Raw genomic sequence first — 27,542 nt, 5'->3', positions numbered from 1 at the left:
CTCAATAAAGAAACAATAAAAGGGCGTCAAAGTTTTTTTTTTGAAGAAACGCTCTGGGAAACCTGAAAAATCAAAAGAAATCAAAATTTATGATATTGATTAGTAGAAACCAAAATGATTTCCTCAAAAATAAAAAGTTTATTTGATAACTTCGGGTCAATAAACCTGTAAAATCGTATACAATACCCACCCACAAAGAAAGTATCTTAAAACATAACATAAACATTCATTTTAATCTATAGAAAGCACATAATATATTATTATATAAAATAATGATACATTACGCGCACACTCTACCTAAGTCTAACACAGAACCCTAGCAAACACAATAAAAAAACATAAATAAACATTCCAAAAACTCAAAAACAATACTGTAAATATCATTTACTACTACTTACTACTTCCCCCCTCAAAACCCTGTAACAAACCCTATAAAAGGTCTTACCTGCTCCCATGAACAGCAGCACCTTCCCAGACTTACTTTGAGGAAAATAAATGAAAAATTACACAAATAGACAGCAAACGTTAAGTTAGCTATATAAAAATAGGTTGCTAAATGAAATTTTAAAAAAGCTTTACAAATGTTTACAAATGTATAACTAATGTCAAACAAATCAATAAAAGTGATATGAAAATATGAAACACTTCAGTGAAGTATAAAATAGACAAAAACAATATTATTTAAAATATTATTACAAATATGGAAAAGCTGTTATATAATGTAATATTTAAATGTTTTATTTATTATTAAACTTGTGCTGAAATATTGTTTAAATATAAGAATTGTTTTTATACATAAAAATATATATGCAATAAAAAATGTATACATATATGTTGAACAAATTCTTCAAAAATATAAATAAAAATCGGACACCATAGTGGAAACAGGACAGCCTGACTAGAAATCGGTGGTCCCGCAGCCCTGATTACAATGCAACCACTTTCACTGCAGTTGCAATGTGTATATTTTCCATTGCGGTGTGTGCTGCGGGCCTTTTTATGGCGGGTGACCCACCATGAAAGGGCAGGCGGAAGGGCACATTGTGATCCCTACAGTGGTGCTTGAGCAGGTACCACCCTTATTGCAGGGATTACTCACACTCCGATGGTCCAACAGGCTCCTTGAGCCCGCAGAAGCACTGTGGATGGTACCTCTGCCCAATGCCTCCACCGGCCGCATCGTAATGCAGCAGTTGGATCGCAGAGGAAGATGTCGGTGGGTCCGACACCGACGAGCCACAGGTGTCTGACCCACCAACATCATAATGATCCCCTGAGTTATGTACCTTTATTATTATAATAAATATCAATTATGCATGTGAAAATTACAATACCAACGCCTATCTAAACCAATTTGGGGATAGCCTTGAACACTAAAGTGGTTATAGTTTAGATTCCTACTTCAGTGTAAACCGTTTTGGGGAAGGTGTTTGATACTTAAGGGGTCACGTATACTAGTCCCACTCCAAACGTAACCATTTTGGTGAAGGTGTTGAATTCTAAAGTGGTTACATTTACTATTCCCATTCCAACATAAACCATTTCCAACTAAATGCGTTCCATTTATTATCCATACTCAATAGCAGCACATCTTACAAAATTTGTTTTCCAGTAAATAAAAACATTACTTATAACACACTCTTATCTAATAAGTATTTCCAGTATAATTAACATTATAGATTATCACATTAAATTATCATAAAAATATTGACTTCCTATATTAAAAAACCTACAAGTATTGTGAACACAAATATTTGTTAGAAAATATCAGAAACCTTTAAATAAACATATAATATGCAAAAAATATGAATTCACTCAATATTGATTACAATATTATCACAAAAATATTTAAAATATTATTAACACAAATAAAAAAAACACTTTTTATATAAATCAATAATGTGAAATAAACCTTAAACAGTGTATACATATGTTAAATTATATTTATATATATATTTACTTCACCAAAATATTTACCATTCGCCTCAATGAATTATATAAATATAAAATCAAAACAATACAACCCAAAAACAATTAACATTTACTACCAACATTTAGACAACTAACTAAACATCAATAAATATATATAAATACACTTCTGTTTTGAAAACCCATTCTATTTTAAAGATTGCGATAACAGCAAGTATTGTATTACATAGCATTGAGACACAGTACACCAATGACCTATTACCGCATGTTTTCAGACTCTTATTGTATCCCGTCCTTCCCGACATCCTAGCATTGTTCAGCCAAATTATACATGCTCTTTTAATACAGCTCAATAGGAGTAACTTGGTCAATAGGTGCACATACCACCCCCTACATTCATTCAGTTTTCCCAAAATGTTGGTGTATTTATTTGGACAGTCTCTGGTTTCATAAACCCCTTTTCTGCCTGCATACACAAGTCCATATTTATTTTCCACTCCTTCAGGGTTGGAATGGACATTGCCCTCCACATCCTGTCTATGGTGCTTTTGGCCACCATAAAGCCCAAAGGTAATCTTTATAATTCAGGTTTGTTTCATCTCAAATATTTAATAAGCATCACTTTTCCAACACTAACATGGCACCCCTGCACACATTCATAATGCAGGCTGTCAGCACCCCAAAATAATTCTGGAGCACTGGGCAGTCCCATATCATATGGAGAAATGTGCCCTTCCGGCCTCAATTTCTGGGGTGCAGCGTTGATTCAACCCTGCCTTGGGTTCGTCAAGTTTGTGAGCATGTAGGTCCCTTGGGGATGTAATTGCCTCCTACCATTCATAATCTTTGAAACTCCCCACATCACACACCAAGTTTTCTCAGGTATTGAAGCTATGCATTAAACATTATAAATAAATAAAACTGAAATCAGCGTTTACCATAGAAATTCAAACTTACACTAAACCAACCAATAAAATAAAATTCTGAACAACTTTAACCAATACAATCAGACAAACAATGAAATCAACAACATAATTTGAACAGCTACATACTTCAAAACACTGACTAACACTGCAAGACAAGGAAACTCTGTCAGATTCTCTGACCAGACCATTAAAGAAGAAATATATAAATACCAACAACTATCTAACCAAGTAAGTAAAACTTATATTTAAACTGAAACATACTTGTTAATAAAATACCAAATAATTAGTAAGACACTCTATACATGGAATTCCTGAAAGACACATTACGACTTGTAAAAGTGATAACCAGCCAGAAAAAAACAACTATCACAAATCAGCAAATGTTTGTAAGAAATTAAGTATATATAAATTAATTTAAAAAAACTCAAATAGATAGTGAGTAAAATAAACCTAAATACCTCAACCTCTACATACTACCAACAAATAAACATTTAAAATGAGACTGACTTTTTTTCATCCAACAGAAAAGTAAGCACCTGCTCCACATTAGAACACCTTTAACTGAAAAGTTGCTAAAAAGTGTGAAACATCCAAACATAACATGTATGTAAGTATTCAAAATAGAAGTAGTTGCAAAGTTTTACATGTAAATAAAAATATGCAAAATGTAGAACATTGTATATATTTATACTATTACACCACTTTCGGAGACAATGACAGAGGCATCAAAATACATAACATTGCAGAAAGGAAATCAGTTACTAAATCACATGGGCTAAACCTACAGCCAAGAAACTGCATTAAGTGAAAATGTCAATTGGAAATGTACTGAATATTATTCTAATGCATGATATAGGAAGACAAACTACAATAGATGATGCTGAAATTCATGTTAGAGAGCACAACCTCTAAGGGTGGTATTACAGGGTATTAAAGAGGCAATGCTTAACTACCAGGAACCTATAGCAAAGCTCATCAAAGATATAATGCCTAAAGTCCCAGAACACAGTACCAGTCAACTACTGCTTATACCCACTTTAAAAAGTCTAATTGCACAACCTAAAAGAGCCACCATTGATACTCCTCCTGCTCCAAAAATATACTAAGACATATAACTACCTGAACATTTAACACTGACACATAATTAGGAACCTTTCCTTTCACATGACAACCTAAACAATGAAAAACACATCCTAATATTCTTTACAGCAAACAACTTACTAAAACTAAGCCATTGTCAAACCTGGATGATGGATAGACCTTCCAAATGTGCCCCAAAACAATGCACTCTGATATACACACCATACATAGTGAATATCAAAACACAAATATCCTTTTAATATATGCCCTACTACCAAATGAACAAATCAGCACTTACTACGACCTATTTAAACCACATTAAACATAAATGAAATACTTACTACCCCAAAACAAATCATAGACTTTGAGAATGATATGATTCAAACAATTTTAAAAATTCACTCCACACACCCATACAAGGCTGTTACTATTATTTCACTCAACGCATATGGAGACATAATCAGCAATTTGCACTTAGGGCCCAATTCCGATCTCGCTCAGAGAGCCTCCTGATGGCATCCACCAGGAACGATTCCATCTCGTACATACGATTTCCGGATGACTCCTACCGCTTTACGAGCGAGCAAGTACGATGCGAGTATCGCCTCTCGCTTCGACTGACTCGTAACCGTCAGCGACACCGTCCGGATGACTCGGACTTCATCAACGTGCACCTTGCACGGGGTCCAATTCATGAGCGACCAAGTACGATACGCAAGTCGAGCAGCCGGATAGACTCGGACCCTAGGACTCAAAAAAGCTCCGCGTAGCGGACTTTGGGGGTCCATGGCGGACCCCCCATCACCCGGCGCATCCATCACTGGGGGGCCCAAGGGTCCCCCCTACACATGCATGCACGGTGTGGGCAGGACTGAGGCGTCCACGCGACAGGGGGCACCCTTGTTCAAGATGTTTTTTGTCTATTGGAGCCTATGTACGCAACATACACCAGGCTCCCATAGACTTCAATGGGACTCCAAGCGACCCGAGTCCATCAGCGCTGCAGCGCATCGTACTCTCTCGCTCAGAGCCCAGACGCACGAGTCATTCAGAAAGCTCCTCGGTGCGAGTCAGCTGTAGGACTTAATATATATATATGAAATAAATAAACTGATAGCATTAGCCTTTGTCCCTGCCACAGAGATAGTAACCCAATAGTAAACCACTATAATGTACTAGTAGAAAGCCCTGACTACCAACAAAATGTAGGCAAATTAAGCCCATGAGGGATTATTTTCAAGAACCTTTGATTGGGAAACTGTGTCACATTGCATCATATATAATAAATACCCTATAGTGTATATTGTATTAATATTAATATATAATATTTTATTAAATTAGTCACAAAATGAAAACAAAATCCAATGATAATGAATACTGGGATAATTAAATGATATATAAAGTATTTAAACAAAAATTAAGGAGCCTCATTAGGATGTCATTATGATGTGGGTCGTAATGCATTCCGACCGCCTCCTTGTCGGGATTGTTTCCGTCTGACCCGGGTTTGGGGAGTCTGACCGACCGATTACGATGTTTCCAAACACCGTTCAGTCGGACTCCCGTTGACTTCAATGGAAGCCTATGTTCCGACCGACAACACAGGATCCCATTGAAAAAAGGGCTGGTTGCGGAAAACCTTGCACCCTGTGGCGGGCACCCCATGATGGCTGCCACAATGTGCCTGGTTGGAAAGAGGGGTCTCAAGGGGACCCCACAGGCCCTAACCGGAGGCATCCAAGTGAAGAGGGGCCTGCTATGGGCCCCCAAAGCCAGTTTCTGACAGCAGTTTCGTGTCAGACAGATCGATTCAGAAAGGCTGTCCGAGTCTGACATCATAATCCGTCAGTCGCAAACGCGTTATTATAGACCTGTACGATTCAGCTCAGACAGATTCGGAGTCTCAGAATGCTGGTCAGAACCGAGTCAGAAAAACCAAACGGTTACCTTTCCATTGTAATTGGTTGGTCCGAAATGTTTCTGAATCAGTCGGAAACATAGGTTCCGACACGCGTTAGGAAAATCCGAATGCTGTTGGGAGCCATTCCGACTGACATCGTAATCGGCCTCTAAACCGTCACCAACCAAGAAACTAAAAAGCAAACTCAATCCATCACATAAATTAATTAAAAGACATAAACAATACAATTGCAAATAAAAATCACATAATATTTACACGAACAATAAAATATTACATTTCCCACCAAAAATAAATTAAATAAATAAAACTTACTCTTCTGCAGCTGCATATCTTCCTTTGTATCCATGTAGTCAAACATAGTATTCCACCAAAAATAGGAAAAATATTGTCAGAAAAGCCCCCCCAAAATGCAAAAAAACTATTAATCCTGTAGAGATCTCTCAAAGCAATCCAAAGTGTCAAGGAACCATAAAAAAGACAAAATAAATTGTTTTTTAAAAAACAAAAGCTCCAGGAAAGGCTAAATAAAGGAAATCAAAATAAAAAGATTTGGATTATTATAATCCAACATTGATTTCCTTTAAAAAATACAGAAGATCCCAGTGCTTATAGGAACTGTTTGTAAACAAAAATATTTAAAGTAAATAAAAAAACCTACACACAAAACATATTACATTTCCAAAAATAAATATATATCACATGTAATCATCAAAATATAAGGAACATGACACAATTTAACATTACATTATGACACAATATTAAAATATTATAAGAAAATCAAACTTTACGCACTAGTGAAAACACTACTATTATTACACCGAAATACACAAAATTCACACAAGCTACAAACACTGTAACTAAACTGTAAACCTCCTCCCTAACCCCCCCCCACCCTCAGAACCCTATAAAAATCCTTAAAAAAGGAATTACCATTTGAACAGCAACACCTTACGGTGACATGGTCCAGGAAAATTGACTAAAAATAACAAATATGTATTACAAAATAGAAGGCAGTGGTAAAAAAGCCCATCAAATAAAACCAAAAAAAAGTCTTCCATAGAAATGAATAGCAAGTAATGCGAACATGTCTGAAAAAAGCTAAACAATTATTAAATATGTAAACTATGTCTTAAAATGTTGTAAAAATGCTAAAACATTGAGTATAAATTAAATATTAGTGTAAAATAAATACAATTATGTAATCTATGATGGAAAAAGTTGATAAAATATGTATATGAAACAATTTCAAAAATGTTAAAAAGAGTTAAACAATGGAAAATAAAAGTGGTCATTTTACAACATACAATAGTATTTGATGAAAATGTACATTTTTATTAAATAATCCAAAATCATAATAAAAATGATTTACTTAACTACATATAAATGTTCATTGTTAAGTTGAAACAGATATGTTTAAACATATACATTACATAAACTTTGAAAACATAAATAAAATGCGAACAATTTGTTACATGTCTTTACTCAATAACAAATGTAATTAATGAAATGATTGCTCACAAAAATAACTATATTTTATTATCTTTCTAAACACCAACAATACAAACGAAGTAGTATAAATTATTTTTGCTACATACAAATAAAATTAATACAAAGGATTTCAAACTAAAATTATGAAATGAAGCCATTTCTAAGAAAGTTTTTGAAACTAAAGGAGCGTCATTTACGATTCCAACCCCAACCTCTAAAAATGTAATGAAGGTGTGGGGACAAAAAAAGGATAACATTTATAATTCCCATTCTAATCTGTACCAATTTGAAGAAGGTGTTCCACACTATGGAGGTGAAAAACACTATTTCCCACTCCAATCTAAACCACTTTGGGAAGGGGATGGTCACTGAAGGGGTGACATTTACCATTTCTACTACAATCAATATTAATCTAGGGAAGGTGTTAGACACTAACCATATTACAAGTCTGGCTGTCTGAAGACCACTTGACCCGTGGTTGCACGGTTCCCTGGCTGTGGTGCGGCAGTCAGGGACTATGTAATATGCAGGTGGTGCCGCTGTGGAACTGTCATGCATATTACAAGTTTCAGGTCAGCCATCAGTTTCAAGGAGGTCTTCCGCTCGCTGGCGGTTCTGTTCCCCCTCAGCCTAGGGATGCATGCAGTGGCGCACAACATGTGCCTCCCTGTGTTCATGCACCCAGGTTTCTGCATGGCATGCACTTTCACTGCAGCTGGACCACCACGCAGCCCACCTGCCAGACCACCAAAGTGGTTGTAATCTGGTGAGTGGGCCGCAGCAACTCTTGGCGGTTGTGGGATGAGGCGGTTGCGGGCAACCTGCACTGCCAAAAGTCATATTCAGGCTCTCAAAGATTAACATTTACTATTCCCACTCCCATCTATGCCAAATTTGAGAAGGTGTTGGACACTAAAAGCAAGAGATTTACTCTTTTCAATCCAACATAAGCTTCTTTATGAAAGCTATTGGACAACAAAGGAATAACATTTAGTATTCCCACACCAATCTAACACAAAGGGGGCACTAGGTGGCGCACAACCAAAGTGGCCGCACGCCTGTGAGGCTCTGGACACTTGGCGTATTAATTTGATATTTATCCTGGATTAAACTGCTGCATAATACTCCCACCACACCGAAATAGCCCCCCGGGAACGATCGCTACCTGCCGCTGGGAAGCTCTGCCTCTACACGTTTCATCCGGCGCAGGTATCACGCTGAAGGAAATTGCTGCGGTCTGCTGCTGCTGCCATTGGTGTCACATGGGCGGATAGGCGATCTGGGAGAGGACCGGGGACCTGCACGAGGTGTCTTGGCCTAGTGGCATGGGACGCCACCTTCTGTCTCCTGCCTCCCGCGACGGGTGACCTCCCGCCGCAGAGGCTTGTCGTCATTGGCGGCGATCCTGACTGCTGCTGCAGGACCCGAAGCGGTGAGATCAGACCCCTGTAGCGTTGCTGACGGTGAAGCGGACGGAGCCCATACCTGCCTCCCAGCGTGGCGCCCCTTCTCTGCTGCGTCAGCACCATTACAAGCTGCTCCCAGGAGCCCCGGGCTCATATCCAGACACTGCAATAATAGCGGCTGCCACCCCCCGCACACTGATACTGGCTCGACTGCTATTTGGAGCTGCTGGCGGACGGGTGAATGCCGCCCGCCGCCACTTGAAACCTGCAATCATACTTGGCGCCATTGTCTGCGGGGAGGGCCTCGCACGATTACACACTGCTGGATGGCTGTTTCCTTTTCCTTGCCTGCACAGATATCGGCGAGGCTACGTGACAGTGCTGCTTCTGGATTGCTGCCCCCAGATTGTGCTCTGAGAAGAGAATCCCCAATCTTCCCTCCACATGACTGATCTGCACCCCCCTATTTCTAGCAAAGCTCTCCCTTATAAACTGCGGAGACTGTCTCAGCGCTAATACTGGTTTGTTGCCTTTTGTTCCCCTTCTGGCTTCCATTTCACTTGCCTATTGATTTTGGGGACCCCCTTTTCATGCCTGCCAATCATCAATGGACCCACTTTGCTGCTGATCTGCTGTCACCACCTGCTGGAGACCGGCGGTGTGCCGCAACCCTGTGCAGCTGCATCCTTGCAGTACTTGGCGTGGAGGTGTGTAGCTGCCTTCCTCTGTGCCAGATCACTTCCTCTACAAGGCGCCCTCAGTATGGGGAAGCCCGAAGGCCATCAAACGAAACTTCCCTTTGACACCAAAAGGGCTGTCACCCGCTCTAACACTGATGAAGCAGACCCGCCGGCAAACACATCTGCCTCTGCCCCCCCCCCCCCTGCCCCGGAGGATGAGGTCAAGTCCCTACTGGTGGCAATGCAGCGCAGCCTGACTGACGTATCCACTAAAATGGACTCAGTGAGTACTCGTATAGACTATATAGTCCTGAAGGTGGAGAAACATGATGAAAGGCTGAAAGAGGCAGAGAGACGTATTTCAGATATGGAGGATACTAACTCGCATGTAACTCAACAACTGGCTCAGATGGATAAGCTCCTGAAAGAAAGAAGAACGAGTATTTGGATGCTAGAAGCAGACGCAATAACATCCGCGTCACTAGTATTCTGGAAAGTGCGAATATTGGCCGGTTGGAAGATTTCCTAGAACGTCTCTTGCGTACCACCTTCGGAGCGGATGCCTTCTCTTCCCAATTCATCGTGGAGCGAGCCTATCGCACCCTCAGACCTGGTACGGTCCCAGGTGTGGCGCCACGGCCGATAATAGTGCCCCACCTAAATTACAGAGACGAGACACTGCACTGAAACTCGCCAGAGGCCGCCAGAACCTACAATTTGAGGGCGTCCAATTTTCAATATACCCTGATTTCACAATGGCGGTGCAGGGGGCCCGGCGCAAACTTCTACCAGCTAAGCAAAAGCTTCGCAAACTCCAGATCAAATATGCACTGTTATATCCAGTCCGTTTGAGGGTCACCTACCGAGATAAACATCACTTCTTCACAAATGAACAACAAGTTGATGACTTTCTCTGCACTATCAAGAAAAACACTCCAATGAGGAACTCCCCAGAACGTATCTCTCAATCGCCATCATTGAGCGCTGACTAAGGCTCTCTCGCTTTGTCACAGATTTTTCCCCGAGTGGAAGTGCATTAACATAATTTGGAACTTATCCCTCATCTTTGGTGACGGGCCGAGCCTGTTGCGCTCCCGGCCCCCTTAGCTGGGAGCGTTGACCTTGACACGAAGCTGTATGCATCCTCACCATAATCTGCTCATGCCGATCTGGAATGCTATTCTCCCTACTCTTTAACTACAGATACGTGATGATGCTGCATGCATATTGACTGAATAATTCTCCCCCTTTGCACTCTATAACCTTCCAGATGACGCAATCCTTTCACATGTATAATTTATTTGGTGCTGTAGGTTGTTTAATCCACTTATCATACCTGCCAAGTACCCTCTCCCCCCTGTCTAACGGCAATGGGAGAGGATTCCGTTGCCCACTGGTGTACCCCCCCTATGGGAGATCCCCTTTGATCAAAAGTTATTTGGTCGGCGCACAGGCTTCAAAATTGTTCAATGTGTGCTAGTGTGGCGTGCTCCAGTGGTATCACTCTCTAACTCTTAGAGTGTAGGACAAAAATTGATTAGAAGCATCCTCTGAATAGGGGATGACCCTCTGGGCACAGCTTACAATCCGTTATATAGCGTTCAAATTTTTAAAGTATTCATCCAATGGAACTTGGTATCTCAAAGAGTATTTATTTCGAAGATAATTGTATTCATTAAATTCAACGGTAATTTCATATAGACGAAATTCACATGTTTTTGATTAACATATCTCCAAAAATATTTTCAAGGCGTTCCCAATGCATTTCGTGCACTTGGTGCACTTCATCAGGGGAATCTAAACAAAAAGATTGATGCACTCAGTATGAGGATAACATCCTACAGTTATGTAGGTAAACACAGTAACAACTAAAAATATGATCAAAATAGATTTACAGTGTGATAAATACAACAGGTGAGATGCGAAGTGTGGGCCTATAATCCGGTATAAAAGATATGATAAACCTTGGTGAGTGAAGAAATAAAACTGGTGAGTAGAGTAATAAAAGTCCAGGGTGCTATGTGAATCTTCAAAGAAGTTAGAGCTCTAAAGAAACATTCTGCATGCATTTGCCAACAATAGGTTTTCATGCATGTAATTATAGGTGATAAGGTCTCTCGATGTTCGTGCAAGTGTTAAAAGTGATAAAACATAGGGTATATACGCCGCAGTGCTCTGTGATTGTGCGATCCGTCGTGAAAAATAGTGCGCTCGTGCAGAGTCCTGCCTGTGAATCATGCAAGGTTACTAGTCCATGTGGAAAGATTCTTCTGCGATGATGCCGGGATCAAAAGGCGAGCCGGCGCGTTCTCCGTTAAAGGTGTTTGGAGATCGAAATGGGACTGTAATGTTAGATATTCAGTTCAATCTGGGCGCCATCTTTAAATGGTGAATTGTACCGTAACGTGAAAGTGGTGTGGAAATTAGTAACAAAAGAATGTAGATTAATAATAAGGGGGTGTGCAAAATGGTGAATGCAAGTACTGCGTTGTTGAAAAGTATATAAAGTGATATGTGAAACAAAACGATTTAAAAAATAACAATTGTATGAATGTTCATCAGCATTATTAGCTCACAGTAATATACAGTCTATAAATAGCACGAGAATTCCACTCTGTTGTTGAGACCGTTCGGTTTCATCGAGTTCAAAAAGTATATCCAGTGATTTTCTCGCTGTAGTAAAGTACTGTTTATGTGTCTGCCTGGAGTTTTTGTGATCATTTCCAATATTGCAAATTTGAGTTGACTGATGTTATGGTGTCTTTCATTGAAATGGGTGGCAACGCTAGATCGCATATTATTCGTTCTTATATTGCTCTTGTGCTCAGATATCCGAACCTTAATTTTTCTGATGGTTTTGCCTACATATATGAGCCCGCATGAACATTTGAGATAGTATATTACATATTGAGAATCACAGGTTGCAGTTGTTTTCAATTTGATGGTAGTCCCTTTCATTGGGTGTGTCATGGTATTTCCTTTTAATATGTTGTTGCAACAACTGCAATTATAGCAAGGTCACTCTTTTTGATAATGACACTCTTTTCGTTGCACTGTTTGTTGTCTCGGGTGAAGGTAATACTGCTGGCACAATGGGGGTGCCGCTGTGGGTGGGGGGGAAGTGGGGAGGTTTATGCTGACTGTTTGTATTGTTCTTCAACCCTCTGGACAGGCACAGACTGTGTACCGCAAAATGCACAACATTATGTAATGTACGGGCTATTCCTTATCCTTACTATAGTAGTTTATAATGCTATCACACGCTGAACCCTTACACCTTAATCTAATCTCCTGGAATGTCAGAGGTCTCCGGGATCCCAGGAAATGCAGGCAAGTTCTCTCCTACTTAGACAGACACCATGTAAATGTTGCGGTTTTGCAGGAAACCTAACTTGATCCTACCTGCTCCCCTACATTTGCTAGTAAATGGGCTAGGACACAAGTCTTTTCCTCCCCCTCCACATATTCCAGGGGGGTGGCAATCCTGGTTAAGTGTGGCGCATTTTGCAGTTAGGTTCAGCTCATGTCATCTGAGGGGAGAGATTTTAACACTGCTTTTGACCCAACGGTAGATAGATCTAATCCCCTTCCCATACACTTTACCAGGACACAAACAACCATACAGTGTATACTTCAGACCCATGAACTTATTGACGCCTAGTTCCATGTACATCCAGAAAGGAAGGTACCCACTATGCTTCTCAGCACGCTTCCTGGGCTAGACTGGACTACTGGGTGGTCTCCTGAGGTGCTATTACCTGGGTAAAAAAGTCACTCATCTCGCCAGACCCTATTCAGACAACTCACCAGTGCTCATAAACATTGCCCCTCCCGACATGTGGTCCGCCCCCGTCAGTGGCGGCTTGCTCCGGAGACCTTGCTTGATACGAAGTTCAAGGTTGAAGTCGGGGAAGAAATCACAGTCTTTTTCCAAAAGCAATGTAGATTCAGTCTCCTCTGTGGGCATGGTGTGGGAGGCCTTCGAGGTCACAATCCGCAGGGTTTGTATGGCCGAAAGCTTTGGGGTTTTGCGAGATCTACGCTGCACCCTTCATAATCTAGAGAATGAACTCAAGCAGCTGGAAACTGATCTTTGGGGGACTAATTTGGGCCCAGCCCTTTCCTCGTTTAGGGACAAACTCACGGAATATAAAGAGTCGGCTGACTCCGAGGCGCGCTTCCGTGGTAAATACTACACTGCACGTAAATATGGCGAAGGCGAACGACCGGGCAAGCAGCTTGCGCAATCAATCCGCCACACTAGATTTGCCAATCATGTCCTTGAGATTACAGATTCGGATGGAGTACGGCACAGAGATAGCCAGGACATCCTGCGTGCCTTTACTGAATTCTATAGTGCAATGTACGGCACCGGGAGAGAAGAATCCCCTGACTTTGCCCCTTTTTTGCAGGATATCACTCTATGTTAGAGAGCCCCAGGTAAACCTTAATCCGTTGCTAGGTGAGTCTGTGAGATTCGGGGGGCTCTCTGGGGTCCATATAAACTGGTCCAAATCTCATCTCTTTCCTCTTAACTCCTCGGTCCCGGACTTCGCCCCAGACTACCTGATTGAAAGGTGTCCGATGAGGTTAAATACCTTAGCATATGGATCTCTATGGACCACGATGGAATGATGCAACTTAATTATGGTCGCGCTCTGGATCAAATAAGGGACAACATCACATCCTGGATTGCTCTTCCGCTATCCATTGCAGGCCGCATATCCTTAATAAAAATGGTCATTCTGCCTAAGCTCCTTTATTTATTCACAAACATACCCTATTATCCAGGCAGAACCATTTTTACGATGCTCCGAACAGAACTCATCCGACTCACCTGGGGAGGCAAGCAACGCAGAATACAATGGGACACTCTCACCCGACCCTACTCGCAAGGAGTGTTTGATATACCAAATTTTGAACTTTACTACACCTGCGCGCAAGCCCACTATGCACACTTCTGGTTTCACCCCCCCAGATATATGCCTCAAGTGGCCGCTGAGCATTGGCTCTCAGGTCCCATACCATTAGATGGCGCTATATTCACGTCCATTACTGCACGCGCAGATGCTCCATCCCCGATTATTAGTACTGTTAGGGCGTGGCAAAACATAGCTACAAGGCCCCAGGCCTTATCATATCACCCGAAAATGCCAGTCCTGCCGGAGGGGGTGTTTAAAAAAAACCAGTCCAAATATGGTATTAACCCCTTCCGTGCGGCCGCGATTTTCCCCGTGTGCGGCCGCCGGCAGAACACGGGCGGGCCATGACGAACCCCAGCCGTCATCAGCACACGAGCACTGTAGTGCATGACGGATGGGGTTCGTCACCAGCATGGAAGGGGTTAAGAGCTGGGGAGACCTCTACCTCCAAGGGAAATTCCGTACCCCGCAACAACTCTTCCCTACACAGCCCCCATCTCCCATGGATATTTTTTTATATATCCGGTTACGCCAGGGACTTAAGGAACATACGCCCTCCTTCCCCCGTGAACCTCCGGAAGTTCCTACGCTTTGCCTAATATTGGCCAGAGATGCAGCTCCCCATTTAGTCTCCTCCATCTATCACTCGTTGTATACCACTCAGCAGAACACTTCCAGGGATAAATGGTCTGCGGAGCTGGGGTTGGCTATTACTGAGGAGCAGTGGACCTATTGCTGTAAGCAAACGGAGCAAAGCACGTCTAGTAGCTGCCTCCGGATTCTTCACTACAAATACTTGCACCGCACATATTATACACCGGCAAAGCTCCCTCACTTTAAACTGCGGGATGACAATAAATGTGGCCGATGTGGGACTCCAGGGGCTGACTTCCTCCATCTGGCTTGGGACTGCCCTGCAGTACAGGAGTATTGGCTTCTGGTGCTTGAGGCTATGGAACAGATGACATTATTAAGCCTTCCACACACGCCCATCTTCGCTCTACTTGGTTACACTGAAACTCTAGCAGTGACAAACAGAAAATGTATTTCATTCAGCCTTCTCCTCGCCAAACATCGGGTGATGTGTCGATGGGGAAAAGGGGGGGGGGGGCCCAAATTTAAGAAGTGGATCTGGGACATGGTGTTTTGGCAGGACCAAATTTACGCTTACACTGAGTTGCTCCCCCTAACTTCCCGCCCCCGGGATAACTGGGGGCCTCTTACAACATACCTGCTTACACACCCTCTTGCCAACCCTGACAGTACACAAGCTACTGCCAAAGGGAAGAGGAAAGGGCAGAGGAAGCGGATTCTCCAAAGGACGGGAAAGAGGGAGTTGAATGCAAGCATCGGGGGGAAAAAACGCAAAACCAGACGAAGTAAAAGGGAAAATTTAGGGATACAATCTGAGAAACAGAGTAACGAATGCGTGAATGAACACAAAGACAATGAGCCATACTTAATTATCAACCTTTCTAAACACGTGTTAACAAGAGCAGAAGAGACTCTATTGAATAAAGGACTGACCTTTTGCCCTGAAAAACATTGGGATCCAATTGAAACAAAAATAGACCTATACAAATACGTGAGAAAGATGAAACTGGCAAAGTTCTTTAAAAAACAAGGAAAACAAAAAGCAGACTCAACGAGTCCTAGCATCAGTAATGAAAATCAAGTATGGAGCATTCAAGACGTACCAGCATTAAGAGCTGCTCATGAACTGATACATGATTTAAGTGAAGATAATATCCCAGACACTCAGATATTAAATGACATGGGACAGATGACAAGTGGGCATCCACGCACGAATTTCAAAAATCAATCGAAATTCCGCCCGATATTATATCCAGGAAATAAGATTGACACCTTTTATGATCTGGTAAACGATGAATTGGACAAATTGAGTAATGTCAAAACAAAACAAAAAGAGAATTTAACAACAGAAGAACGAAAAGCACTGGAAACCCTTATGGCAAATGAAAATCTTGAAATCAAACCCGCCGACAAAGGCGGGAATATAATAATCCAAGACTAAAAGGATTATATCAACGAAGCAATGCGCCAATTAAGGGATACAAGTAATTATAAAATGCTGGATAAAAATCCTACGAAGGAAATTGTAAAAGATCTAGGATCACGACTGAAAAAGTGGCAGGATGTAGGCCTTTTAAATGAAAATGAGGTGCAATTTTTGAATAACCAAACCCCGATTACTCCCACGATATACTTTCTTCCGAAAGTACATAAGACACTGAATAGACCCCCAGGAAGACCGATCATTTCCAGTTGTGGATCCATATATGAGAATGTCGCCCTCTATGTTGATCACTTTCTAGCCCCAATTGTGCCGACCCTACCCTCGTATATAAAAGATACGGGGGATTTCCTCAGACACCTTATGGATATTGAATGGACAGATGGTTACCGGCTGGTAACCATTGATGTGGTGTCTCTTTACACCTCAATAAATCACGAAATGGGCTTGACAGCAGTAAAATATTTTTTGAAACAAAAACCATTGGAACAATTGAAACACTGTGACATGCTTATCGAAATGGTAGAGTTGTGCCTTACGAATAATGTATTTGTTTTCAACAAGGTACACTATACTCAAATCTGTGGCACAGCCATGGTAGTTTCCTTCTCTCCAAGCTACGCCAACCTAGTAATGGGTTGGTGGGAGAAAATGGTAGCTTGGGGAGAAGGAAATGACCAATATGTGGCCAGAGTAATACTCTGGCAACGTTTTATAGGTGATTTGTTCCTAATATGGGATGGCCCGGACGATGAACTGCAGGAATACATGATGATTTTAAATAACAACGAATTGGGATTAAAATTTATATACAGCATAAGCCCAACTGAAATAGTATTTCTAGACACCAAAGTGTATGTTCAGAATGGGAAGTTGGAAACTACGGTCTACAGGAAAGCTACAGCCACGAATAGTATATTGCATGGACAGAGTTTTCATCCTGAAATAGTAAAGAAGAATATTCCATATGGAGAATTTGTCAGGATGAAGAGAAATTGCTCGAATGAAAAGGAAATGGATAAAAATTCAAGGAAACTGCAGACAGGTTCAATAACAGAGGATACAAAAAATGTGATATAGAAAGAGGTGAAAAAAGAGCGAGAGAAAAAAACCGAATTGAGACATTGATCCCCAAAAAAGAATCAAACCCCAAAATAACATCGAAGGAATCGATTAGAATGATTTTGACCTATTCGAAGGAAAGCCACAAAATAAGAAAAACACTACAAAAAGACTGGCATGTGTTGCAAAAAGATCCGGATATAGGCAAAGAAGTGGGCCGATTTCCACAAAAGACATTTAGGAAAGCTCCATCTTTGCGTGACAAATTGGTCAATAGCCATTTTGAAGAAAAAAAGAAGAAAAATATTAACTGGCTGGATGAAAAACGCAAAGGATTTACAAAGTGTAGCTAATGTAAAGCCTGCCAAATAGGACGCAACTTATCAAAAATTGAGGATCCTAAAGGAAAAACTTTCATGGTGGAAGGACACATTAATTGTAAAACAACACATGTTGTATACTTGTTACAATGTTTTTGTGGCAAAAGGTACATCGGAAGTACCATCTGTCCTTTGCACAAAAGGATATTGGAACATATCCGAGCGATTGACAATTGTGATTTAAGCTATGCCATGGCCAAACATATGCTAACTCATCGAAAAGAAAAAAGGACATGGAAGGATATGACGTATAGTGGACTAGCAACAGTACCACTAAAAGAAAGAGGTGGTAATAGACTGATGACCTTACGTCGTTTAGAATCGAGACTTATCATTCGATTTAAAACCAAAATCCCTGGAGGGCTAAATGGGGATGAGGAACTTTATGTGCACCTTTGAAGAGCTGTTACCAACCTTTAAAAACATTCTGGTCAAATAATAAGATACTTGTGGGTCAAATATGTACAACCTGTACGAAAGACTATAGAACATGGACACTTAGTCCGAAATTTCTGTAGAATGCGTAGCAAATTTTTACGAAAATGCTGATATGACAATACATAGAGTCTGCGTGTGTGATTATGCACTTAAACTCACTGAGAGTTTACGTGAAAACTCATTGATTATAGTTATAATATGCACAATGCATGGTTAAATATGTGTGGCCAAAACGCAAAAGCTAGTCATAACAGCATTTAATGTGTTTCAACTCACTTAGAGGATATGAGAATCACAATGCTCTAAATAAGCTTAGAAATGCGAAACTCAAGAGACAGGTGTACTGGCCAGTACCAGTAAATTAATGCAATGTTTCAACACTGTGAAAATGAATTGATATAAAAGTAATGACGTTATTAATGTCCAAGTAACTACCAGTACCATATTGCATCATGATAATGTGACTATGACTTCCTGGTATATAATGATGAAACTAAGGAGGGACAAATGTTTGTAACCGTGATCAAGATCGAAAGATTGAAACGCGTTGGTTAGAGATAGCATGTTGTAATGACATGCTGTTGAAATAAACCTGCTAGAAATATAATCCTGGTGGAGTGCGAGTTTACTTGCGTTGGTGATCGTTTGTTTACAGGGAAAGCCCGTCCCTGCAACTCGCACCGGCTGTGAAAAGCTGTGCCTTCTGTAACGGGATTAAATTGGTGGATAATATATATATATATATATTCATATATAAAAATGACCAATTACACAAAAAAGTTTATTAATATTTATTATAATTTTCAAAATATTTACTACCATTCCTAAGCTTTAAACTATAAAATAAAGAATTAATTCATAATCCAAAATTAATAATCATTGAATAAATTATATAAAACCAATTTTTTCTTTTTAAATAAAAAATATTTAAAACCAAAAACATAAAATATTTGTAGTATTGAAATGCATTCTTCACAAAAATAATAAAATGTAAAGCTTTTATATATAAAATTATTTTATTATATATTTTGGATTTTTAAATTATTTTTATCATTTAAATGTTTTTTGATAAACTTGATTCTCATACCATTATTTTATATTTAATAAATAAAAATGTTATAAAAATAATAATGTAACAACGTTCTTTTAAATATGGTAAATCTATTGATTTGTATATCCTTAAAATAATTAACATACAATTTACACTTTTTAAACATCTTCCCACTCTTATTCCTTAAAAACACAAATTTCAACAATTTCATAACTTATAAATTATCTTACTAAAAACACAAATAATAAAACAAACAAACATAGAATCAAACACAAAAGAATACATCACACACTAATTAACTTTGACAATATTAAAAACAACACAAAAATAATATTTTTACCTTTGATTTTCATGATGTTGATACTTTTGACATTGCAATATTTTTGACTCAGCAGCCCGCTATTTAGTCCATCGACAAATACCCAAATCCCTGTGATTGCTTGATGTGAAATCAGTACTGCAACATTTGACCAGTGACTACTTTTGTAAATGAAGTGTTCCTTTAGGAAATTGTTTTCCAAACTATCTGCATACCGAACAGTTTCTTTTGGAGCATCCGGAAATCCGTGGGGCATCATTCTACCAACACCTGTGGAATTCCCTTGGGAAGTTAAAACAATCTGCGTCTTAGGCTTAACATGACAGCAGTGCAAAACCCAACCGGACAGACCTACTGGTCTACTCATATGGCTTGGGTAACACCCAGCTTTACCCTGGTCATGAACAGAGACATGCATGACTCAGGAGTGTATTCCGCATTTAAGTGAATATTCTGCAGAATTACAGTGTATACCAGGAGCCTCTATGTGGTAAATGACTGTTCCAAAATGACACAGACTGAGGATGTCAATGTGGTGAGGGAAGAGTCCCCACAGGGACACTCAGTGCCACCTTTTGTTGGAACTGCTGAGGCAAGAAAGACTGACACCACTGATGCAAGTCCTGAGTGGCAAAATGACTGTACACCATTGCAGCAAGGCTCAAGGCAGAAGAAGGTTTGTTTTTGGTGCCAAAACCTCTCCCCGTCACATTTTGAGGTCGCTTCTGTCACAAGTGATAGCCCCTCCCATTTGTATAGAGGACACTGTCAGAATACGGAATATGATAATATTTGTTATTACCAATTTGATTTCTCTCTATTTTTGTCTTCATAATATAAGCCAGTGTGCAAGAAATAACACATTATGAAAAATGTCCTTTGAATCTCATGTAAACCCAAATGTACAGGTATGCAAGTAACCACTTTTCCTAAACTCAGAATCTTGTACACATTTCAGAAATGCTGTTTTACTTCATACCTATTTTTCATTCATTAATTTTTTACCATATGAACTGCTGCATGTTTGATACACAATTATAAATAATTATAAGCTCTGGGTATGGCATGTTTGTTGACAACCAGCACAAACTATGGGGCTGATTCCGATGCGGTTCGGAAACAGCTCCGACCACATTGGAACCGACTGTTTGGATTCCTTTCCGATCAACCCATTTTGATGGGGTCAGTCGGAGAGGAATCCGAACCGGATTTCGAATGGCTTACGGCGGGCTCGAAGAGCCCGGTTGCCATTCGGAAATCCTCCATCAATCCCTCAGGCAGCTCTTTCTGGCTGAGTGATTCCTATGAAAGATTTCCGCAGCCTTTCTGTGCGGCCTTTCTGATACAGAAATGCTGTCAGAATCCTACTTTTGGGGCCTCCAGCAGGGCCCCCATTGGTGTAAAGCCTCCGAATGGAGGTCTAGGTGGCACCTATGATGCCCCCCTGTAGTTCCCTGCACCCAATGGTGCAGGGATGAACTGCACCTCTGCTCCTTGCAATGAGAGCATGCATTCCATTCAGAATGTGTGCTCCTATTGTAAAGAATAGGATTGCGACCAGACATGGTTCCTACTTACGGGTCTGAAATCGAGGACAAGAGGTTGTTCGGTTCCAGTACCCAACTGATGTAGGGTGCACTCCAGTCCATCCGTCATCAGAATCGGCCCTATATATCCTTGCAACTAACATGGTCGAACATCCGTAATTATGTGTACATTTTGGAAATCGGGGCAGGAAATTACAGATCAATACATTGTCACCAATTGCTATCATTTACAACTTAGGGGCCGATTGCGATCTTGTTTGGAAAGCATTGGGACCAAATCATGTCCGGAATGCTTTCCGGACGACTCGAGTCTGGGGAGTCCAACCGAACAAGTGGGATGCATTTGAATGCATCCGGATATGATTTGGTCAGACCCCCATTGACTTCAATGGGAGCCTGTGGACCAAATGCGTACACAGGCTCGCATTGTCAAAAGGGGTGGTTGGGGATAATCGTGCACCCTGTGGCGGGTAACTCATGGGGCCATTGCCTGCCACACTGTGAATGAGTGGGAAGAGGGGACCCATGGGTACTCCCACAAGCCTGATTCTGAGGGCCCTTGGTGAAGAGTGGTATGCTGCGGGCCCCCAAACACCAATTCCAGCATCTTTTTTGATCCCGGCTAACCCAATCAGGAAGGCTGTCCGAATCATTCATCGTACTTGCTTGCTCGGAAAACCTAGTCCATAGAGCTGTACGATTTAGCTCCAGAAAGTTCTATCTCTCAGAATGCCTTTTGGAACTGATTCGTTCAGTGCTAACGCTTTCAAGCGCTTTCAAGGCATTGAGTACTGGGAACGATGCAGTCGGAAACAAGGGCTGCGGATCCGATTTAGAGCCCTTCCGACTGAGATTAGAGTCGGCCCCTTAGCTTCATTGGGACAACTGTTAGAAATTGTGGTCTCTATGTGTATATAGAATTAAATGGTTGTTTCTGTGGGTTGTTCGTTTTTATTTTAGGGCGGTGCCTCCCTATACCTGAGTCTGAGCCAGGTGAGATGAGGATTATCACTTTTATTTTAACCAATTGCAACTACAGAGCATGCAGTCAGATACAGTCTGTTTGGCTACACTTAGAGCATTGACTTTTGGCATGCTGTCTTTATCCCCCTAGGTTTGAATAGCCATCCGACCTGTGTAGAGGGATTGTATAAGCTCACATCCAGCGATATTGTGATAATTTTATGTCTTTCATTTTTATGCACTTTTGTCTCCTGTTGGTCAAATTGCACTAAATGCAGTAGCTTCTTTTTAAAGGTCCTGAAGAAAGCTGGGGTCCTGTGACCCAGTACGGCTGAAACTAGTAGACCACTACACCCGGCAGATTTGTTTATTGCCGACATACTGTTTTTAATAAGCTCATCAGCAATCATCAATAAAGTTGTCGGGATTGCAGCTGAAACTTTTTTAACATCACTTTCACTTATTGTTTATTTTTTGCACTGCATTAATGGATTGATTTGGTCAATTGCCTGTTTCATTGGTCTCTCCTTACACCCAGCCACCCAGTTTTTGGCTTGTTGCCAGAAAAGCTGAGGTGACAGGGGCACTCTGGGAGTTCCAAATGATGGCACTGGCCACGAAGGGCAGTTGATGGAAATCCTTATTGTTTTCTCCCCTCCTCAGGGTTTTCTTCTGTCACAGAGTTTCACATGTGTCAGTAACAGTAGCGATCATGGTCTTTAGTTTTGACGAGTGATCTGATTTGACTTTCTTTCTCTTAGCCTCTGTAGTGTTTTATCCTTCATTACACCACCAGTTTTTTCTATGTGTTAAATATTTTGTTGTTCACCCAAAGCATCTAAAACAGCAAAAACGATATCCAGCACAGTGTAAAAAATACAGGTGGTAGAAGCAAAAAGTCAGGGGAAACGGAAATATGGCAGTCCATCATCACCAACATCAATGCAGTCAGAGCTTCAAGCAAGTCACAGGAGGAGGTCAAGAGGTACTGGCATGAAGTGCACAGCCGAACCAAGTAGAAGCTCTCCACCAACAGGCAGTAGGTGGTGGGAGTCTTGTGACACAGGAGGAGCTGCATGACCTGGAGTAAACAGTGGCCACAGTCAGCAGTGTGGAAATGATGGAAGTAATTGGGATCGTGAACACAGCACGATACGGCCTGACCCAACAGCAACAGGGTGAATAACAACCGGGGAAGGGGCGACGGGAGGAGATTGGCATAATAGCACACATGCACAATCATGTGTAGCACACTGCGCACCCACAATGATCGTGGAACATGTCAGTGATAGCCTTGGCACACTGCAGCACACATAGAAACGCCAAGTAGGCCCCCATCCACAAAGTGCACAAAGGGGCCTCCTCCAGATCACCAATATTAATACTGACCTATGCACATGTGCTGAATCCAGCAAAGCAGCAGCTCTGTGAGCCACATTGACTATGCAAGTGACACTGCATGCCTGATAGCATGGCTGCATCTCAAAATATGAGATGGCCCATGAATCAATATGGAGGTAGCCCAGTACAGGAGCACGTCACACTCTGACATGTCCACATGCACACACAACCCATTTCGTACAATACACTCAGCAGACGAACAATGCACCAGGCCGCATAATCAGTCCGAGAACACATATGACCCAATTCAAAAACAAATCAGGCCCCAAAAAGCACACAATTCAAAGGCACTCTGCCTCAAAGGGAGAAGGCCACACGAAATCAGAGCTGCAGTGGCAACTCCCCCACAATGCAGCACACACATTTACCAATCACAGCAATGATGGCAATGCGGTACAAAGTGCAACACCAACAGCATAGGCCACGGCTCACAACACATCCTGCACGTGCCTAGTAACTGTCCACTCACATCTGGCATTACCTGACACTGTGTGATGAAAATGCTCGGGTACTACCACACATCCGTCATGTAGTCGAAAAACACACTGTCGGGTATCTAATAGCCAGCTCCACCAAAACTGTGACAATGTACATTGGCATGCAGTCTGAATGTAAACATCTGCAATACTCCAATATAAATGTGTAACTCTGTTAACCTGTATCTCACCTTTCATATTGCAGAGGGACAAACAACATCTCCTGCAAGGCACACCACACCTCACATCATTGATGACGAAGAGGACAACCTGCAAGTATGTCAAGACACCCTCCAACGGGATACTGGACAGCCTACGCACCCCATCCCCTGGAGCAGGGCAGGCCAGCTGCCCCGAGGTGAGCCCACCACCTGCACAGACCACACAGGAGGAAACACACACCACCACAGCTGTCTCCCAGCACCCCTGACCAATACATGGAGTTCCAACAATGTGTGTGGAGTTGCCAGGTGGAGTTTTCTAAACAGCTGCGGGTGGGTTTCAAACTTGTGTTAGCAAACTCTATGCCATACGTGGGTGCCTGAGTCCCATCAGGGACCACGTACAGTCCCTATTGAACACCCCCTGTATGCACCATGCTCCACCACAGACATTGGTTGACCTCGCTAGGGCTGTGAATCTACTACAAGAAATGTCTGGTCAGACAGGCACCAGCGATTACAGTACAGAGTTGGCACAGATGCGGAGGCCAATGGTGACCATGGAGTAGATGCAGCCTGGGAGTGTGTCTCCCACAGCTGGACACCAGCGAGTAGTAACTGGGAACTTCAATGTCCTGCAGTACTTCATCTTGCCATTGCTGTCACTGAGCCGCTCCCATGTGACGGCAGCGGGAACATCGACACACACAGCTCCGACCCCTTATGTGTCTGTGGCACATGGTGATGCTGCCCCAACACCCTTGCAGTCTGTTGTGTCAATGGCACACAGTGATGCAGCCAATACCCCGCCACACACAACGGACACAGAACCTGTATCAGGGGAGTGAGAAGGGGATGGGAATTACTGTGAGAGGAAGGAGGCAGTAGCATCCATCACCGCCATATGCCCTGTCCCTGCCTGGTGCTGACCTATGCATCATGCCCTGGGAAACACCTCCTACTGACTCCCTGAACACTCAGCGACATTCGACCGGACCCCGACACGGACTCCAATTTCATCACTGTTGGTCAATTACACAGCAATTCTGCTGCGGACGGCACCCTCCCACTTCCTAATCACTTCTCAATCCCCTAAGGACTGTGGTTTGCCCACCGTTGTGCTACCATGTGATGTGGGCTTGGATGGCCATGTACAGCTCCAGCTCCGTCAATCAACTGAATGTGAATAAAACATTCTGAATCACACAGATGTGTCATTACTGTGTTCACTCACATATAGATGTATGGCTGGATGTAGGGAGAATGATTGCACATGAAGGTACAACGTGGTAACTGACATCTATGTGCACGTGTATCCCTGAGACACATGGCAAAAATTGGATGACAGTGAAGGTGAGTACTAGCTGTGACCCCATTGCACATCAACAACAATCTCACAAACCCCCAACATAGGCACACGTCCATATGTTGAATAGGTCTACGTGTAGGAGTGACCAAATAGGTAGCAGGCCATGAGTGGTGTCCTACATCACATGTGACAACAGAACTTCACAACTCATACCTACTTATACACATCTGTGTGGACACAATCTGTCATGATATATGACATTGCTCCACATGGTCATAGGTTGGACACCTTGCTCACATTGATGAAGTCATGTAAGTGCACATGTCGGCCAGCACCTATCCGAAAACAATGTCTGGCTCACAGAGGTTGACCTTGCAAAGGGACCCACCCCCCATTGCACATGTGTCAGTCAGTTCCTGCCTGTGTAGGGAAGATGCTCATTGTGGCACACGAGTGGACAACCAAATCAACACACCTCACAGGTAGACACCAGTGGGGTGGCATAGACTTTATTGGGATGTCTGTGTCAGTGTGGACGAGGCAACGGCCACAACAGTCAGGGACATGCTTAAGACACTTGCACACAGCATGAGTACATGTCGACGTTCAAGAAATAGTGGTGCAAAAATGTACAACAATCATCACGGATGGCAATGCTCCCAGCCCACCTTGCCTTGCTGGATGAGTCATGTGTTGTTTGGCTTCTGCCAATTGCCCCGTGTGAGGAGGCATGACTCACTGCCCATTGTATTTGCATAGTGCTCTGCCACAGGAGTGCTCCGATTGTCTGCTCTGCTGACAGTGTTCAGGTGAAAGGGTCTGACAGGTTCACATGTCGTGCTACATTGCCATGTGTGTGCTCTCCCCCAGCAGTGTGTCCGAATTGGCAACGTTGCCAAACGACGCTGTGTTGCTCCGACCATGGACCTGCATCTCCTTGCACAGGTGTGTGTACACATGCGTTGTGCTACTCACATGCAACCAGAGTCTGGACAATGGCAGATGTGTCCTCTGTTGTGGTGGGATGTGTGAGCAATCCCCACGATGCAACTTGTTGGGACATGTGCTGTGGGTAACAATCGGATGTGGCTGCAGGAACATAGTTACTCGTCTATAATTGTCCGCACTGCTTCATTTGCAATGTGTTCTTATAGTACGTTGTTGTCCTGTTCAAGGAACACCAGGGTGAGCCAATTCATTAACTAGTCCGGGCAAGTGTGCTCAGCCCATGCCTTTTCACCAATCTGCAATACAGCCCAATAGGGAAGCTCCTCTATGTGGTCACTGCACACAAGGAATTGTGCAATCTCCCTTGCACAACTGCTAATACATATGCAGTATGTCAAGGCATCCCATGCACGGTTGTCTCGGTTACACTCCTGTTTGTGTTCCAACAGGGGACTCACACTCAAGTCATAGTCCAATTCATCTACGGTTGTGTTGGACAGGCAGAAATCCATGGGTCACTCGAATGTCCATGTTCGGCAGTGGAACCAGGGCTGGACGCAGGTGACGTAGGCAATCCAAAACTTGAGCCGGCAACTGAACCGCAGCAGTGCCAGTGGCACTGCACCCCAGTAAATGCAGCAAACATGCACGGTAGTGTTCCATGTGACGGGGGTTGTGCATGTGCTCGGTATGGTCTGCCATTGCCTTGGTACGTCTCATGGAACCGGCACTCTTCTGAATTGTGGCAGTTGTGTGGAGGATATGCCACAGCTCTGAGCAATGATTCGAATGTGTGTGCAACGTTGGGCTGAATGGGTTGCTGTTTCTGTGAGTGTCAAGGGCATCCCATGCGGGGGTACCTCTGGCAGGGTCTTCTGTGTGTGGGGTGTTGATGAGTCAGAGAGTTTATTTGTGCTATGCGTGGTGTGGGAGTCGTCCACATCTGCCATGGCATCTCTCTCAGGGTGTTCCAGGCACGTTCTGGACCAAGGTCAGAGGTGCAGGTGTCCTCCCGCCTTCTGCATTGGGACAATGGAGCTTTCATCCCTGATGTTTGTCTGTCTTCTACTTGCATTTTCGGAATGTGATGTGGCTTTGGT

Source organism: Lissotriton vulgaris, chromosome 8 (assembly GCF_964263255.1).
Source record: "Lissotriton vulgaris chromosome 8, aLisVul1.2, whole genome shotgun sequence".
Lineage (NCBI taxonomy): Eukaryota > Metazoa > Chordata > Amphibia > Caudata > Salamandridae > Lissotriton > Lissotriton vulgaris.
Note: the sequence above shows the minus strand (reverse complement) of the source record.